Genomic DNA, 19,679 nt, shown 5'->3' on the forward strand with positions numbered 1-19,679 from the left:
GAGCAATGTTAGCTTCCCCCCCTGCCCCTCGGAAGCTTGACTCCCCAACTTCTTAGTGATCCCACATAGCCAGGCATTTCCTGACCCCCAAATCATGCTCATCTCCAGGGAAGTTGCTCCCTGAGATTCTGCCAGCATCGCGAAAATTCTACACCATCAACAGCTGGCCCCTCAGGCTCCTTTTCCTCTTCCCCTCAGCATCCTCCTTTCCCCTCTCAGGAAAAGGTCTCCCTTCTCCTGTCTAAGTCCAGCCCCTCAACCCACACACTCAGGCCCTACCGGTCCAAACTGGTTCCGCGTTCTTTCTGGTCCCTCCTCACATTCCAGCAAGGCGGCAGCGCTCTCTTAAAGGGCCCTCCGTCCACCTAACCAGCCTCAGAAGGTCTTTACTTCCACCTTCTTCTAAGCCTCCATCACAGCTCAGTCTTATCTGTTGCTAACGACAGAACCCATTTCTTGCCTCTCAGCCTAACTCCTTTGGGCTTGTATCTCCAAGCTGCTTCTTTCTGTCTCGCTCCTTCAACCTGGCTGCGATGCTCAAATTCCTTATGGCTCCAGGAAACCACAGGACTGCACTGACCACTGCCCACACACGTATCCAATGGCACCGTGGTCCTGCTCCCCTGGGAGGAGAGTTCTGACAACTCCCACGCTTCACCTGGGACCCTGCTCCCTCATCAAATGTCTGCCACTTGCAACCTAAGCATGCTGATTATTGCGCTTCTGATTACTTAAAGTCTAGCACCTTAACAAAGATTTACCTAAATTTCCCTTTGGCAAGTCACCAGGGATGTCCATCTGAACGCTGAAACAAGGAACCACCCTGGCCGTAGAAGATTCCGTGGGGTCAGAAGGCTGACAGAGAAGGAGGTCCTCCTGTCCAGAGCTGCAGGCAGCTCTGACATCAAGAGCCAATTTGGAGTCCAGCGTGAGAGTGGACCAGAACTCTCACGAGAGAGGGAGGGGGAGCCAGAGGAGAGTCTGGCCAGCCTCAAAGCCGAGGGCAGGACCAGAAGAGGACATCAGAGCCAGCGGAGGGGCTGGGAACTCAGGAGCTAAATGCAGGGAGTGAGAGGCCAGACAGCTAAGTGACCGGGTGGGTCCGAGCCAGCCTGCTGCCCACGTGCCCGCCTCGGTGCAGTGCCTGAGCAAGAAGGCTTCATTTACGAGGTCAGAGATGCGCGTGGACAGCCTCCTCATCGTCAAACCCAGTGATCACTTCCCAGGACTCTTCCTCCTCAGATGCCACACTGCTTGATCCCACGCCCCCTCCCGGACCACCCTTCCTACCTGAGCCTCTCCCCTCTTCAGCGTCCTCCCAGCTCTCTGCTTCTCTGGATTCAGTTTTCACGTCCTCTCCTCTTCTTTTTCTACACTTTCCCATCGTCAGTAAAATCACCAGGTTAGTAAGTAGAAGAACTAGGACCCTGTCTTCCAATGGCCAAAGGCTCTGCCTGTTCCACACGTGTCGTAGTACAGACAAAAAGCAGCTAAGAAACGAAGACCGTTTGCTGTTTAAAATCCATCAGACACTTACTGGGGTCTGGATCTATGCCAGGTGTGGTGGATAATTCTGAAGCCCTCAAGGAGCTTTAGATTAGAAGGTGGCTGGAGGGTGGACATTTCACACCAGACACAAGGCTTCCCAACCCTCTGATCTAGAGTCATTTTTAGACCAGCGAGAAGGCATCTCTCCAAGGTCCTGATGAGTATGTGGGTACCCAGTAATTGTTCCCAGATGCACTTGTACTTTTCTACAGCTGCTGCATGCTGTATCTGCAAAAACTATCAGCCTCACCATCAATCCCCAAGCTTGTATGGTCTCTGAATTATTTAATGCTACATTCCAAGAGGCTGTGAATAATGGAATGGGGTGTAAATAATCTTATCTCTGTCTCTACATGCAGAGACTGTGAAGGGGCACCTAAAGAGGATCTATTCTGCCAGAATCTTACAACACCTGTGCATGGTTAAAAACCAAACCAAATGCCCCCTAGATAACTGCTATTCCCTAGTGGGGGAAAGAAATGAGCAAGTGTCTCATCATATTTCATATATAGAGAGAAGCAATTATATATCAGGTTTCAGGTTCAAGTGCATCTAGGATAATTACAGCACTGCTTTCGAGTTGTATAGAGCCTGACAGATCACCTAGTTCTTTCTACCTTATAGGGACGGGCAGGGTGGCTCTCCTAATTGACAGACAAGGACGCTGCTCCCCAGGGAGACTACGTGGCTTACAAATAGAGTTACAACGAGGAAGAAGCAAGCCTGGGGTTTGGGTCTTCTGACTTCCTTGTCAGCAGCCTCTCTTCTCCACCTTCCCACCTGGCTATTGGGGCACCACGCAAACATGCCTTTGTCTCCCAGTCATCATGCAGTGTTCACGTGACCTGCCCACATTTCAGGCTTGTCTTCATGTCAGGTAGACTTCCGTGAGGGCACGGAAGGGATTCATGCGATTTTCAGGCCCCACACTGGGGGTCAGACGCTTGCGCTATCTACTCAGGTTAATGAGCCACTAAGGTAAAGGATGCAGAAAAATGAAAATATTCAGGAGATGAAGGACTCTGTCAGTGAGCCCCCGCTAAGCACTACGGTGTGGGAGCAACAAGCTTTGGACCAAGAATCACGAAATCTAGAAACCAGTTCTGATTCTGCTGCTACCAGCTATATGATCTTGGAGAAGTCTCATCACTGTAAACATCCAACTTCTCATTCAATAAAATGAGATAAATAACAGTTTAGACCCCACAGGGTTGCGGGGGGGGTGACCAAAACGGGAACCGTGTACATTAGTGGAAGTGTTATCCTCATCTACGAATGGCTGTGCCTAGGACTGTAGTCATGATGCAGGAAGATAAAGGCTCATCAGGCCTGGGGTCATTTGGGAGAATTTTCAATCTTCCCAGAGACAAGGAGCCAACACAAAGGCAGAAACGTGAGTTCCTCAAGCCTGCTTCACAGGAATAACCAAAAGCCTTCTGTTGTAAGTCCCCGTCCTCTCCCAATTTCAAAATCTCCATCATAAAAACCTACCTCCCTGGACAAGGATGGAGGAGAATATGGTCAGGAATGATAAAAGCCGTAAACACTCCACTGCAATCTTCACCCTCATTTCAGAAGTGTTTATCCTCAAATTTCTTTCTTCTCTCAGGAGCTCGGAATCTCTTGTGACAACTATCGCTTACCCATGTGTCCCTAAAGGACCATTTGAATCTGTGTCTCAATACACATCTTGGGTCCTCCCTCGTGTCCACCTTAACTGGACACCTGACTACCAAAACCACGTGGACATCACCCAGGAGGTGGGTGAACAGCAACTTAAGCTAATGAAGGAAAGCAGGTTATTATAGGGAGGCCCCATTCAGAAAAAATAAGGAAAGCCGGTATGACAGAGAGCTGAAACGTCACCCAACTGGGAGAACAATTGCGAAGAACTATTAACCAGAGTAGATTCAGTTCCAGACACCCCACTGCTTAAGTGTAAAGACCAGAATAGCTTCCCAAAGTCTGATCGATGACTCCACTTCCTCTCCAACACTGTGAAAGAGCATCAAGGTAGGATGATAAAAGATTACACAAAAGGTGAGGTTTGTTCTACCTGTTCTCATCCTTTCTCCTCTTCTCTTCCCAGCTTTATTTATTTATTGTGCATTGAATTGTGATTATATCTCTGATACTTCTGTGAGCATCCTGAAGGGAGAAAACTGTATCTCATTTTTCTTTATTTACTCAGTGATTCACTGAACATCTCCACACAGGTGATCCACAGACATCTTTAAATCAAAATGTCTAACAGTGAGTTCCTTAACTGTCCCTCATATTTGCCCTTCTTCCGAATACCCTACCTCAGTTGATGGCACTGCAAACACCCTAATCACCGGGCAAGAAGGTGATTAGCCACGCTTGACCCCCCCAACTTCTTCATGGCCTACATCCATCAGCCCTAAATCTGATTCGTTTTTGCCTTAGTCTTCAATTAACGCCCTGACATTTGTCGAATTCCTTACGTGTGCCATGCATTCTAGCTCCAGGGAAATCAGGGTGGACGTTATGGCTATCCTCATGGGTTCAAATCCAGCTCCATCCCTTACTAGTTTGGGAAAATTACTTATCCTCTGTTTGGCTCTGGGTCCTCATCTGAAAAATGGAGATAAAAATAGTGCCTACTTCTGGATGGATGAATGAATTTTAAAAACTGGTGTATACATATGATGGAATATTATTCATCCTTAGAAAGGAAGGAAATCCTATGTCATGCTGCAACATGGATGAATTTTGAATTATGCCAAGTGAAATAAGCCACGGAGAAAAGGACAAATACTGTTGATTCCACTTAGATGAGGTAGCTAAGGGAGTCGAACTCATAGAATCAGAAAGTAGAATGGTGGCTGCCAGGGGCTGAGGGAAAGGGGCTCTGTGGAGTTGTTATTTAAATGGTATAGAGTTTCAGTTTTGCAAAATGAAAAAGTTGAGGAGCATTATTGCACAACAGTGTGAATATACTGAAGACTCCTGAACTGTGCACTCTAAAATGGTCAAGACGCCAAACTGAGAAATCCTGGGATGGATGTAACTTTAAGCATGGCTAGATTCAGGGGCTCAGAGGATGTGGTCAGGGAGGGCCTAGTCCCCATCTGCTGGCTCTGCCTTCCTGGAAGGGTGATGGGGGTATTTCAGGCTGGCCTGGCCCCAGGGAGCCACTGGCTTTCAGGTTTATATCCTGTCACAGCCCAGCAATCCCCGCAGAAGGAAAGCCTCTCTTTCCCTGTAGTTCCAATAAAAGTCTCAAGGTTGACTCTAAATAAATAAATAAATAGATAAATAAATAAATAAATAGATAGATAGATAGATAGATAGAATGGTCAAGATGATAAGCTGTGAATTGTGTCTTTTTCACCACAAGTTAAACATTTTTTAAATCAACCTAAGAAAATAGTGCCTATCTCGCAGGATTTTCATGAAGATTCAATACGTGAGTTAATACGTGTAGAGCACTTAGAACACAGTAAGTGTTCATAGCAAGTACCGTGTGTGTTTGCTGTATACAAATGCTCGGTGTAATAAGTGATACTAAAGAACAAGGGCTCCCCCCGTGCCCTGGTGACCTTACACATAGGCACATAAACCAGGCAGACAAAGCCTCAAAGCCACAGCCCGTCTGAGTCTTGGCAGAAACAAGAACCTGAGGATGGGAGGCTTCTAAGAAGCCACTACAAATTCACCTCCACTCACTCCCCATCCCCCCTGGGAAGCTGTTAGGAGATAGTTTCTCACGACTTCTGATGACATATGAGACTCTTCACCCCTCCCCCTCCCCACACAGCTGCACTCAGCAGGGAGTGTCCCACCACTTTGCTGCATTGTCATCTGGGACCTGTGGCTTTGGTGTTCTCCTTTTGGGGTGTGGGACAGGGATCTGCGCAGCTAATTGGTGGCTTGGGCTCCTCTTCCTTTCACTGTCTATGTGCGTAATAAACTGTCTCCATCTAAACATGGACCTTTGTATCTTGACTGGACAAATCTGTCAGCCTTTGCCCTTGGCCTTGTGCTTAACAAAGAGAAGGAAAGTGTCTTGTATAATAAAGAGACTAACGGAGGGACTGTCCAGGTCAAGAGCATCCGTAAGAGGCTCTCCATGCGCTGCCCCACATTTGACCCGTCAGCAAACACCATCACTCCTGCCTTTAAAATACACCATCTGGTCTCTCCTCCTCTACTTGTGGTCCCTCCCGTGAGGTTTCCTAGAGGAACCAGGGCAACCTTGTAAATATACAGAGAATTATGTCATTCTCCTGCTTCTTGCTCTTCAAAGACTTCCAGTTATATCAAATAAATGCCATTCTTAGCAGTGCCCTACAAAACCCTTCACGACCTGGCTTCTGCCTACGTCTACAGGCTCTGTCACGAGCTAAGCTCTTGCCACACAGGCTTCTTCTAGCCCATCAAACACGACAAGAACGTTTTGCACCGTAGAGCCTTTGCACACGCAGCCCTTCCCCCTCTGGAGCTGAGGAGAAGAGAAGACGGCAGAAGACAAAATCCGGAAGGAGTCCGAAGAATAGGAAGCAAGTAGTGAGCAGGTGGAGATGTGGGCCAGTAGCTCCGAGAGCGGTGTCGGGAATCCCGGCGAGGAGAACATCTCAGGGAGGAGGGATCGGTGGGCTCCGTGGTCTGATGGGAACTCACGCGAGACGAGGCTCACAGTGTTCAACAATTCAGCACGATGCGAGGGCACTGGTGGCCTTATTGTGCGCAGTCCTGGAGAGACGGGGGGTCGAGGCCAGCCCGCGGGGTGTCAGGGAAAATCTATGAGAACCAAGTATGAGGAAAGGCTGGACATGAGGAGGAAAAGGGAAACTAACAAGAATGAAGTTGTGAGACGGCAGCAGAGGATGGATTCCAGAGAACCGCACAAGAAGTAGCCTTGGAGGAAAGGAAGATGCACGAGAAACGAGAGTAAAAGAGAGAAGAGGGGGTGCTTTTAGACGTCCCACCTGTCTTTTTTCTCAAACTTCACACTGAACTTCTCATGGTTCAACCAAATGCATCACATTGGCCTTCTCCTCTGCACTTTTGCTCAGACTCTTTGTTAAGAATGTCCTTCCCGGGGCTTCCCTGGTGGCGCAGTGGTTGAGAGTCCGCCTGCCGATGCAGGGGACGCGGGTTCGTGCCCCGGTCCGGGAGGATCCCACATGCCGCGGAGCGGCTGGGCCCCGCAACGGGAGGGGCCACAGCAGTGAGGGGCCCGCGTAAAAAAAAAAAAAAAAAAAAAAAAAAAAAGAATGTCCTTCCTGAGACTTCCCTGGCCGTCCAGTGGTTAAGACTCTGAACTTCCACTGCAAGGAGCGCGGATTCGATCCCTGGTCAGGGAACTAAGACCCCACACACCGCGCACCTAGGCCACACACACACACACACACACACACACACACACAAACACACACACACAAAAAAGTCCTTCCTGCTCTCCTTTGCCTACCTGCTCCTAGTGACTTTACGTGCACACTTTGAAGACCCCCTCTTCCCGCTTAGGTGACGTATTTCTCCTCTTAATTCCCCAAACCTCCCCTTCATAACTCTATCACTGCATTTGTCAACTTGTCTTATATGTACAATCTTAGCAATCGGTTTCCACCACGGATGCATGAACTCTCTGTGGCTAAGATGCTAACCCTCTCTAGGTCTGCATCCTCAGGGATGCGTCTAACGTAAAACGGGCACCACGGTAAACATTTGCTGAACGACTGGAATGAACGGCCCTGCACTGAGTCACAGCTTGGCGATTTGTTTTTCCTCTGAATAGGTTTAAGCAAATTGTTTCACCTCTTTGAGCCGCGGTTACTTACACCATATATAAGGAGACCAAACCCAACTGAATATTGAAGGAATCGAACGTAATATTGATCATGATAGTGCTTTCGAAAAGCATGATTACAATGATCACATGATTACAATGTGATGTATTACCATCCATCGCTGTTACGTCTCAGGGGGAGCCGTTCCTTTAAACGTAATCAGTTCTAACAGGAGTATCCACGATGTTAATGAGTTTCAGTTTTGGTTTTTGAGAAATTGGAGAGGTGGTGGTGTGGTGGATTGACGCCTGGAATTGGACTCAAGTTCCGAAATAGACTTGGGACTCAAAGCAAATCACTTAATTCATCAATTTGATTAGTTATAAATACTTACTGAGCACCCACCAGGCATCAGGCACTGGGGATGCAGAAGTGAGAAGGTTCTGTTCCCACCTCGAGAGACAGAAACTTGCAAATCAGCGGTGAGAGTTCAATACCTCACAGTAACGGCTGGGATAGAGGTGGGAGAGAGCAGTAGCTCCGTGGAAGGAGAAAGAGGCAGTCAGAGAGCCTTCCCAAGGAGAGCTGGGGGTGCATTTGAGCTGCAATTTGGAGGATGGGTGGGACTTGCCACAGAGAGCCAAGGGAGGGGACTGCAGCATGGGTAAAGGCTGGTGTGTGTGGCAAACAGACTTCAGGGTGGTCCCATGATCCCCACCTCCTGCTATTCATGCCTTTGGTAATATCCTCCCCTTGAGAAGGGGCAGAGCCTCTTCTAACCAATAAAAAATGGCAAAACAGAAGGGATATCACTCCTGTGACTATGTTACATTATATAAAACCCTGTCCTGCTAGCAGATTGCCCTAGGATACTTGCCGACTTTGAACAAGCAAGCTGCTGTGAATCCTACAGCTTCAAGGAAACGAATTCCAACAACAACTGAGAAAGCTTGAAAGTAGATCCTTCTCCAGCTGAGCCTTCACATAAGAATGCAGCCCAGCCAACGCCTTGATTGCAAGCTGGTGAGATCCCGAAGCAGAGAATCCAGCTAAGCTCTGCCCCAGATTCTTGACCTATGGAACTGTGAGACAATAACTATATGTTGTTTAAAGCTGCTACATGTGTGCTCATTTGCTAGGCATTGATAAAAAAAAAAAAAACCCAATATAAAGTGTGAGGCAATACACTTTTAAGCTCAGAAGAGACATGGCCATCTCCTAAGCCTTGGTTTTCCCAAGCAGAGAGCTGGAATTGTCACAACAAGATCAGACACACACACTTCTCTGGACCATTGGGGGATGCTGGTGAGATGGGGGTTTAGCTATGAGAGCATTTGTGAATTGCTGGATGCCATAAAGTTGCTGGTTGATCCCATCCCCTTACAGACACACTTAACCACAAAGTTCCCAGAGTCTGCCTGCCTCACCCCTATTTAGAAACAGTAAACGTTGGGAAGTAGCCAAGCTGTATTCAGGTCTCCCCAAAGCAGTGTCCTTTCTCACCTCTGAAGCCTTTGGCCAGACTGTTTCTTCTACAAGAATGCTCTTTCCGGGATTTCCCTGGTGCCTCAGTGGTTAAGAGTCCGCCTGCCAGCACTATTTACAATAGCCAGGACATGGAAGCAACCTAAGTGTCCATCAACAGATGAATGGATAAAGAAGATGTGGCACATATATACAATGGAATATTACTCAGCCATAAAAGGAAACGAAATTGAATTATTTGCAGTGAGGTGGATGGACTTAGAGACTGTCATACCCAGTGAAGTAAATCAGAAAGAGAAAAACAAATACTGTAGGCTAACACATATACATGGAATATTACAAAAAAAAAAGTTCTGAAGAACCTAGGGGCAGGACAGGAATAAAGACGCAGACCTACTAGAGAATGGACTTGAGGACATGGGGAGTGGGAAGGGGAAGCTGGGACGAAGTGAGAGAGTGGCATGGACACATACACACTACCAAATGTAAAATAGCTAGCTAGTGGGAAGCAGCCGCATAGCACAGGGAGATCAGCTTATTGCTTTGTGACCACCTGGAGGGATGGGATAGGGAGGGTGGGAGGGAGACGCAAGAGGGAGGAGAAATAGGGATAAATGTATATGTAGAGCTGATTCACTTTGTTACACAGCAGAAACTAACACACCACTGTAAAGCAATTATACCCCAATAAAGATGTTAAAAAAAAAAGTCCGCCCGCCAATGCAGGGGACACAGGTTCAGTCCGTGCTCCGGGAAGATCCCACATGCTGTGGAGTAACTAGGCCCATGCACCACAACTACTGAGCCTGCGCTCTAGGGCCAGAGGGAGGAGAAATAGGGATAAATGTATATGTAGAGCTGATTCACTTTGTTACACAGCAGAAACTAACACACCACTGTAAAGCAATTATACCCCAATAAAGATGTTAAAAAAAAAAGTCCGCCCGCCAATGCAGGGGACACAGGTTCAGTCCGTGCTCCGGGAAGATCCCACATGCTGTGGAGTAACTAGGCCAATGCACCATAACTAGGCCCATGCACCACAACTACTGAGCCTGCGCTCTAGGGCCCGTGAGCCACAACTACTGAGCCCCCCGCTCCACAACTACCGAAGCCTGTGCACCTAGAGCCCATGCTCCACAACAAGACAAGCCACGGAAATGAGAAGTCCACGCACCGCAACGAAGAGTATCCCCCGCTCACCGCAACTAGAGAGAAATCCCACACGCAGCAGTGAAGCCCCAAGGCAGCCAAAAATAAATAAATAAAACAAACAAACAAATAAATAAATAAATAAATAAATAATCTACTTTAAAAAAAAAAGAATGCTGTTTCCTCCTCCTCACCTCTCCTGTATCTTCCTACCTACTTCTCATGCACTTTAGCTCAGACTCTGCTTCTCCCAGGCTCCCTTCCACGGCAAGGGGACATCCTCCCAACCTCTGTGCCCCCAGGGCACCCTGACTGACCCTCGTGACATCCTTCACTACAAGTTCCCATTTACCTAGTGTCTCCCATCTCACCTCCAATGAGCCGTGACCTCCTTAAAGAAGGTGAATCTTATTCACCTTCATGTCCCTAATATCTGGCACAATGCCCAGTGCATAGTAGGTGATATTATACATATATATAAAATATATATGTATATAAAGTGGACCATTTATATACACATATATTTATATATGGTGGAGGCAGCTTCCCAGTCTAGAAAAATGATACTGATACAAGTAGTGCAAGAAAGACTCCACCAACATATTCCCCCAGGGAAGTATATCCATTTATAATTTTATTCCATTTAATAAGAGGATGTGTGGGGGCTTGTTTAAACCCTTTTCTTTAAAAAAAAAAACCCACAACAATTGGAGAGTATTTGGTGTTCCTGCAGGTATAGACAGCTCCCCTGTTCCAGGCTCCCTAGGGGAACTGTCAGAGAAAGTTTGCTGCTGTCTGAGGTGCCTTCTCTTCTGAGTTGTCAACTCAACTGCTTTTGAGCAGCCATCCTGAGAGGTGGGAGAAAGAGGAGGTGACTTCGCTGGTGTTTAAATCAAGAAAAGAAAGCCTTAATTATCAGGGATGGGGCCAGTCCCACTCCCTCAGGGAAGGCACAGCAGAGAGACAGGTGGAGGTGAGGAAGGAGGTCCATGCAAGCCCTGCATTGAGGCACCGGCCCAAGGATGCTGGTGGCGGAAGAGACGGAGGGATGGCATCTCACTCCCGCTTCTCCCCCAACCCAAGTCAGGGGCTTTCCTTGGCTGAAGCCATAAGGTGGAGACAAGACCGCCCACCCCTCGCTTCCAGCCGGGAGGTGGGGCTTCGCTCCCCTTCCAGCCTGGCTTTGAATCCAGGCTCCACCACTTGCCAGCGGTATGACCCAAGGCGAGTCAACGAACCTCGCAGAAACCCAGTTTCCCGTCTGAAAATGGACATAGCAATCCCAGCCTCAAAGGGTTGCTGAGATAATTAAACAGGGTTAAGTGTGCATGAAGCCTGGGAGAGACAAATGATTTTAAAATGTCAGTTCCACGTCTCCCCAGCCACTTCCCCGAGCATGGCAGCCACTTGAACCCAAAGAAAGATGCACTGAAGGAAAACGAGATACCGCAGGAGACAGCACTTTGAGGTGAGTAAAACCCCAGTGTGTAAAGTGTAATCACCATTCTTACTATTGAAGCAAACAACAGGTATCGCGCAGAGGCACATCACAGTGGCCGAAAGCCCGCTGTGCTCGTGCTTGCTTGTGTACACGGCATCGCACGCTGGGTGGCTGAAGCACCTCATCTGACCCTCAGACTGTATCCATATTTCAATATTGCCTCCATCGTTCAAATGAGGAAACTGAGGCTCAAATGTTACAATGGTTTTCCCAGAGAGCCCCACCTAGGACTCAGGAAGATTGGAAACCGACTCCAACTTCCTGGAATTGCATGCTCTTTCCACCCTTCCTCACACATTCTATCCACGAGCGCTCCTGATCATCCAATCCCTCACCCTGTGTGTTCCCCCATCATGGACACATCTCACACATTCTCCTGGCTTCTCCCATCATTTCCAAATGATAAGAACGATTTCGATTGAACATAACACAAACTCAACTCAAACAAGATGAACAGAAAGGGAATTCATTGACTCCTATGCCTGGGATGTGCAGGGCGTGGCTCAGGCTTTAGAGATAACTGGGTCCAGGTGCCTTGTGGGTGGTGCCAGTCAGGTTATAAATACGAGGTATCACCAAATCCTACCAGGTCCTTCTTTTCCAACCTCACTGCCTTCACCAGCAAAGCCTGTACTACCCTAACCCTCGATCCTAGACAAAAACGGTCCACAGAGCACCTCCTCCAAACACACGTGGACTGTTCCCACCTCTGAGAATTGCCTCAAAGAAGGTGGAATGGCTGTCCCACCCGGGTCTCCTCCTTCCTGATGCCAGTTCTCCCTTCTCCGTGATCCTTCTCTGACCCCTCCTGGCCATAGCCTATAGCCTTGGAGAGTTGATGTAGTCTGGGATCTGATGGGCAGCTCTGGAGTTTGGTTTATGGTTTTGTTTTTAACTGAAAGAAGCTTTTAGGATTTGAAGGTTGCCTGCTGCTTTGTTCTATTTTTATAGTGAACACAGCAAATCCTTAGATAATCTACTTTAGTGGCCATATAATTATATGCACGTGAAGCAAGGAAGAACAGCACTGGGGGGAGGGTACACTGGGACTCGGACAATAGCTGTCATTCTCTTCTAAGAAGAACATGGAAATATCAGCCTAGGGACCCAAGAGCCTCTTGGGAACAAAATGATTTAGACCCCAAGCCCTAACCTTTTGAAGTTCAATGTTCATGGACATTGAAGACTGAGGGGGTTCAACCGTGGCAGCTGGCAAGTGGGCCTTATGAACAGGGCCCCACTCCCTCTTGCATCACCCTTGTCCAAGATGCCCTCTGTGGGCTCTCTGCTCTGGCCCCTGAGCGGGTGGAGAAGGCAGAGCTCACCTCCTCTGTAGGCCCGGTTCTCTTCCACTCAGGGTAGATGGGTAGGAAGACCTGCGTTGGCCTCAGTTAGAAGCCACAGTCCCCAGCTCAGTTTAATAGAGGCCCCACATTCTAGAAATTATAATGTATTTGCCCAAATTCATAGAGCTGTGCTTTCTCTTTTGACCTCTCTTTTCTGTGTATACACTCCCAAACACAAAGAGAGGTGAAGATGCTTTTTTAATAGTACCTTAGAGTTTCATCCCCGCCTCTGCTTTGCTTTGTTTCATTTCTCCTACTGGGCTGGGGGCAGTAAGGACAGAACTTAGAAGAGGAGTGACTTCCCCAGGATGGGCAGACAAACACAAGCCCAAGGTGTCAGCGGCCAAGTCGGTCTGTGTCCCATCTGTGTCCCTAACCCTCACCCATCTCGCACTTGAGGTACCATCTCATTCCTTCCTCACAGCAACACCCCGACGTGTCCATGTATGACACCCAATGTTTGGGATAAAGTGGGTGGAGAGAAGCTAAGCAACTAGCCCAAGGTCACCTGGTCTGTGAGTGGCAGCACCAAGCTTGTGCCCTGGGTGGCTTTTCATCCAGGACCTGACAAGGTGGCATGTGACACCTGACTCTACCTTGTCACGCACGGGTCCTATGCTTTTTATTGGCTGAAGCCCAGTAAAAGAACAAATGCCTTTAAAAAATAACTTTGCGGGCTTCCCTGGTGGCGCAGTGGTTGAGAGCCCGCCTGCCGATGCAGGGGACACGGGTTCGTGCCCCGGTCCGGGAGGATCCCACATGCCGTGGAGCGGATGGGCCCGTGAGCCATGGCCACTGAGCCTGTGCTCCGCAACGGGAGAGGCCACAGCAGTGAGAGGCCCGCGTACCGCAAAAAAAAACCAAAAACAAACAACAAACAAAAAAATAATAACTTGCATATAGCATTTGCCAAACCGTTTATGAAATTAAATACACAAATCAATTTCTGTTTTATTATGAAGTTGATCTTGTCAATACTCTCCTTGGGTCTTCTAGGTTCCTCCCTCCAAAACAAATTGAAAGGAGAGGCTGAGAGCAGTGAATTCGTCCTGGGCTGGGCTTACCTGCCCCTTCACAGGGCTCCCCCCACCCCACTGACCATCAGCTCACACTTCAACCCACTCAGCTCAACAGAGATTCTCAGGCTCCTAGTGCTCTTCTGCCATCCTGGAAGGGGCTGTCTGCTTTTCCAGCGCTCTTTGCTCTTTCCCTGTCTCAGCGTCTCCACTCTCCTCCAGCTATTTTCTCCTTCCCCTGCCTCTCTGCATCTCTTCCACATACATACACATAAACTCACTTTATGTTTTATATATCAAAGCTAATTTCCTCCAAGGTGGGGAGAAAATTTGTCCTGAAAAAATAGATATATTTTCGCCAGTATCGCCAGGTGGTGGTAGTTTTCCCCAAAGCCCTTAAAATCCCTGTTCCTTCCCTGTGTCCAGGGAATCTTCCCTGAAGGGCAAAGGCATCTGTTCATTAATCAGAGAGCACTGAAGCCCCATTTCCTCCTCCTGGGGCTTTGCTGATCTGCTCGGCCCTGCCCCTGGGGGCCCTGGGCCTCCAAAGAGACCCTTGGCAGGAGCCGTGAGCGTGCCCACCAGATGCTCAGCTTGGCCCCTCCCATGTCCTTCCCTGGGCTTCCCTTCACGGGCCGAGTTCCCTCGGCCAGGGCTCTGTCTATTGGTAATGCCTCAGCGCAGGACACGCACACAAGATAGGGACGCCAGGTGGACGGGGGGAGTGGGGGTCCCGCACTGACTGAAGGGCTGTCACTGCAAAGGTCAGCTGGCTGTGCAGGCCCTTCGTCTATTATGGCTGACGATGCCCACAGCTGGCCGACCCTGGGTGGACCCCCGGGAATTCCCATCTCAGAACTCGGCAGCTTTCTCAGGAAGGAGTGTGCTTTACAGACGAGACACGGGCAGGCCCTGAGTGGCAGGTCATCTGTCATCCTCACCGCATCCCATCGAGGCCTTCTCTCTTTTCCCCCGAATGATGGTTTTTCCTGCTCTGATTGGACCTAAGGACATGTCAGATGTAGACAAGAATAGGAGACCCCTGGGGATGGCAGTCTTCTCCAGCTAATCAGCCTGCTGATGGCTGCCCAAGAAGAGCACAGACACAAGCCCCATGATGTCGTGGAGAGAAACATGAGCTTCAAGTGAGACTGAACTCCAAACCCAACCCCATCACTTCCAGACGTGTGACCTTGGGCCAATTACTTGGCTTCTGCATTCTGACAGGGGACAGGTAGCATACTCAGAATGAGTACCACGGGGAGAGTTTAACAGAGAACTATTCAGATGGGAAGGGCGGCACTGCAGGAGAGCTAAAGGACCAGTAACAGGAGGGGAACCCTGGCCAGCCCAAAGCTTGAAGGGTGGAAGCGAACAGCCTCTGTGTGGACAGGAGCTGCAGCCTTCAGTAGAGGGAGGCAGCCAACCCGCAGCAGAAACACCAGAAGCTTCCTCTCCTCCCACCTCACATCTCCTGGTGCCCCCCCGCTGACACGCCCAACCAGAAGCCAAGGGGCAAGGGACCCATGGAAGCAGTCCATCCAGCTCAGCTCCGGGAGAGGAGGGAAGATACGCAGAACAAGCTGAGCCGTGGTTTCCATATCTATAAAAGAGAAGCAGTAATAACCATAGGATTACTGAGAAGATTCAACAAAATAATATCCTCTGGAACACAGGAGCTGTTCTGCATTTCCCCTCACCAATACCCTGCGCTTGTCTGGGTCTCCCCCAAATCAGGACACATGCCTTCACCCAGGAGCTCCCCCAGAAGTGGTCACCAGCATCACAGGATGTCCTCTGTTTAGAAAACGTTGACACCCAAAGTTTAAACAATGGTGTACACAGCTCTCAATCTGCTTTAATGCTCCCAGCAGCCCCGGCAGGTGCATGTGTTTGTCCTCATTTTACAGATGAGGAACTGACGCTCAGATTAATTACTTTGCCCAGGTATATGTGTCATGAATAAGAGAGCCATGACTCAAACACTAATCTTTGCCTTCTAGGTCTGTGCTTCTTTGCATTTATTTTGCACCCCACACCAGAAGGGGAGTAGAGTCTTCTGACCCACCCAGAGGAGAGGGGAGTCCTCCTTTGTGGCCAGACTCTTCAGATCTCTTTTGAGTGTACCTTCCCCCTTCCCCAGCTTCTGTGGACTTTTCGTTTCAACCCCAAACCTGAAACTTTCCACAGGAGGACTCCTCTCGGGGCTCTGAAGCACTTGGCCTCACGCTCAAGGACAGTGGGAAGCGGCCCCCGCTGGAGGTCCTCAGCCAGGGACCCCAGGTGCTGGAGAATGACCCAGCCCCCCTGCTTCTGGGCGTGACCCTCCAGGCTGCGGCACAGCTGGGCTCCAGAGCTCCCTGGAGGCTCAGGCTGTGGTGTCCTCCTCGGGACTTTGCTGAAATGGCAACTTGGCTCTGTTCCTCCCCTTCTCAGTCCTGCTTGCTTCCCCGTTCCTTCTCTGGCATCTCCTGAGAGCACATCCTTCAAAAACCACCTGCACACGAGGGCTTGTTTCAAGGTTTGCAACTGAGGAACCCCTTTTCCCTCTAGCCCCTTCATGGGTGCTAGAAATAACCTCACAACAATGGAGAGACTGTCGGACTGGACCACGTCTCCCCAGATCAGAGGCAACCTCTTTTCTGCTCCAGACCCTCGAGCTTTCTGTGAAATTACACACTATTCAAAAAAATTAAAAAACGTCATTCTCCAAGAAGCCAGGAAAATCTCCATGATTCCTGGCCCCAGGTCTACCTATATAGCACAGTACACAATGTCCTTGATGATTTTTCTCAGGGATGCACAAAGAGACCTAATTCCCCTCAAATTCCATCTCCTCTGCAGGTTCACACCTGAAATTCCACTATCAGAGTTTTGGTTGCTGCATCAACAAAACGTCCTAGTGGGAGTCATATCGAAGCTGTAATCTATCTCAAAGCTGTTACACTTTAATTTGAATGAAATATCAGTTTCTTCATCTGTAAGACAAAGATAATGCCACGATCTTGGGGTCTTAGAGTAAAGACGAATAAAGGCATAGTACGTGTGAAAGAGCTACAAAAGGGGTATCACGATTTGAGAAATTGCCCTTGTCACAATGACCATTTCATCCGGGAGACCTTCTGGGGCTGAAGGCCAGTGCTGCTTCCACCCCCTCCAGCTTGTAGGGAATAAGGCTGGTCAACCTAGAAAACCAGTGACAATGCTGCCTCCTGTAAGGGACAGACTCAGAATGGCTTAGGCAACACAGAAGAGTTATCTGCTCACATAAAAGAATCTCAGCATAGGTTTTCCAGGACTGGTTAAGTCACAGTTCAATGACTTTATCAAGGACCTAAGATCTCCCCATATTTGCAGTGCCTCATCATTACTCGTTGGGGAAATGCAAATGAACAACACAATGAGACACGATGACACACCTATTCAAGTGGAGAACATTTTGAAAATTGACCACACCAAGGGTTGGTGAAAATGTGGAGGAACTGGAACTTTAATATACTGTAAAATGGTAAAACCACTTTGGAAAACAGTTGGCAGTTTCTTAAAAAGTTAAACTTATACCCACCACATGATCCAGCCATTCCACTCCTGGGTATTTACCCAAGAGAAGTAAAAGCATATGTTCCTACAAAGACTTATCTATGAATATTCATGGAAACCTTACCTGTGTAGCTGACAACTGGAAACAATCCACAAGTTCATCAACCGTTGACTGGATAAACAAATTAGGGTACCTGCATACAACAGAATACCACTCAGCAATGAATAGGAATGAACTACTGATACACTCAACAATTTCCATGAATCTCAAAGCAATTATACCCCATGACAAAAGCCAAGCAAGAAAGAGTACATACTGTATGATTTATTTATATAAAAATCCAGGAAATATAAACTAATATATAGTGACAGAAAGCAAATCAGTGGTTGAAAGGGGACAAGAGAGCAAGAAGGACGGAGAGAAAAATCACAAAGGAGCATGAGGAAACTTTTGGAGGTGATTAAAATGTTTCTTATCTTGAATGGACAAACAACAATGCCCTACTGTAGAGCACAGGGAACTATATCCAATCTCCTGGGATAAACCATAATGAAAAAGAATGCACATATGTGTGAAACTGAGTCATTGCTGTGTACAGAAGGGTGGCGCAACATTGTAAATCAACTCTACTTCAATAAAAATAAATGTTTCATACATTTGATGATAGTTGCATACATATATCAAAACTTATCAAACGGTATGCTTTAAATATGTTCTGTTTACTGTAAGTCAATGATCCTCGGTAAAACTCTTTAAAAAAAAAAACAAAAAAAACTACTTGAACAGCATGGAGCATGGAAAAACAACAACAAACATAGAATGGTTTTCCAGAGGTGAAAAGTAGTTCACCTCCACTTGGGAAGACCCAATGAAATATTTTGGTGATGGACCAAAAGACACCCCTTTAGTGACCAGAAGGATTGGGGTCATTTGTGCCTCTAGACTTCTTTATTGAGTGTCTACTACGTGCCACTCAGGTGCTGTATGCTGGGGATGCACCAGTAAAGACTCCGACCTCTGCAGCCCAAACTCCAGCAGAGAAAGTCGGCAAGAAACAACAACAGCAAAATGGCACTCACACTCGCTCCCCAAAGCATTATGTCTCTTGGCCCTACTCCCTGACCAATTTTGCTCCTCTGAATTTCAGGTTTTTTCTTGTGGTGATCATCCACCCCGCTTTGGGAACACATCCTTTCTTCTAATGATCTTCTATCGTTGCTTAAGCTACAGTCAAGTGCCTGCCAGCAAAGACTATACGATGCTCTGTCTTCATACCTCACATTGACTTTGAGGACTTTCAACCATCGTACTCTGAATCCATCAACCACCTCTTCGACTGTTCCCTTTTTGTATCCACCTTGCCTTCTATTAGTAGATTAGGAGAAAGTACGCTACAGCAAAAGGACCATGGGTTTTGGTAGCAGACACACCTGGATCCCAACCCGTCACACCACTACACTATCTGTATAACCTCGGAAAGGTAATAAGTCTCCCTGATCCTCAGTTTTTCCATCCATACCATGGGGATAATATATAACTTCCGGGATTAACGTGAGGATGGATAAGAGATAATGCATGTGAAGAACGAAGTACGGTGCCTGACACATAGTACGTGCTCAGCCAATCGAAACTATCAATATAATAATAATGATGATTCAAAACCAAGCTCTATGGTTCATTAGCACTGTGTCCTTGGGCAAGTTATGTTACTGCCACGGTGTCCAGTTTCTTCATTTGAAATGTGAGAGCAGTTACAATGCTGATTCAACCAGCTGGATGTCAGGATCTCCATGAGAGTCGCATTGGAGACTCATTACATTAGCACAGACTGAGCAGTGGCTAATTGCCAGACAATGTGCTTGGTGTTGATACAATAGAGATGGAAAAAAGAAAGACACAGTCCTTGGCCTGCAAAAGCTCAGGAAGTATAAGCAGCCAACTATACTCAGAAAGTATAAGCAGCAAACCATAGTCCTTGGCCTGCAAAAGCTCAGAAAGTATAAGCAGCAAACTTGGCATGGTAGTGAGAAAGGAAGTTCTAGAGGCTAAGGGAGGGTAGAGAGACACTTCTTCCAGTCTGGAGAAGAGAAATCAGGAAAAGCTTTTTGGAGGGTGTATTATCTGAGTCAAGGCTGAAAGAATCCATAGGGCTTATCCAAGGAGAAGGGGAGAAGAAATATTTTCCAGATCAACCGTCAGCAAGAGCTGGTCTTATCACAAGACTGCAAGTCCGGCATTGCTGGTGCTGAGTTGGGTAGCAAGCCCAGCACCTTACCTGACCACAGAAGGCACCAGGTGGAGGCTGGTCTCCCTCCCCATCTCTCCCCCATGCTGCTC

At 47.9% G+C, this 19,679-nt stretch overlaps 1 long non-coding RNA gene across 2 annotated transcripts in view; it reads right to left on the minus strand.

Moving 5' to 3' along the window:
* LOC112066409 (uncharacterized) overlaps positions 1-17,535 on the minus strand; it is a 370,823-nt gene extending 353,288 nt beyond the window's left edge. For both annotated transcript variants that reach the window (XR_003683400.2, XR_003683399.1), the window contains exon 1: positions 17,466-17,535. This is a non-coding gene — a long non-coding RNA (uncharacterized lncRNA). The remainder of the gene's footprint in view (positions 1-17,465) is intronic.
* Positions 17,536-19,679: the final 2,144 nt, after the last annotated feature.

This window comes from Physeter macrocephalus, chromosome 15, assembly GCF_002837175.3.
Source record: "Physeter macrocephalus isolate SW-GA chromosome 15, ASM283717v5, whole genome shotgun sequence".
In the NCBI taxonomy this organism is placed as follows: domain Eukaryota; kingdom Metazoa; phylum Chordata; class Mammalia; order Artiodactyla; family Physeteridae; genus Physeter; species Physeter macrocephalus.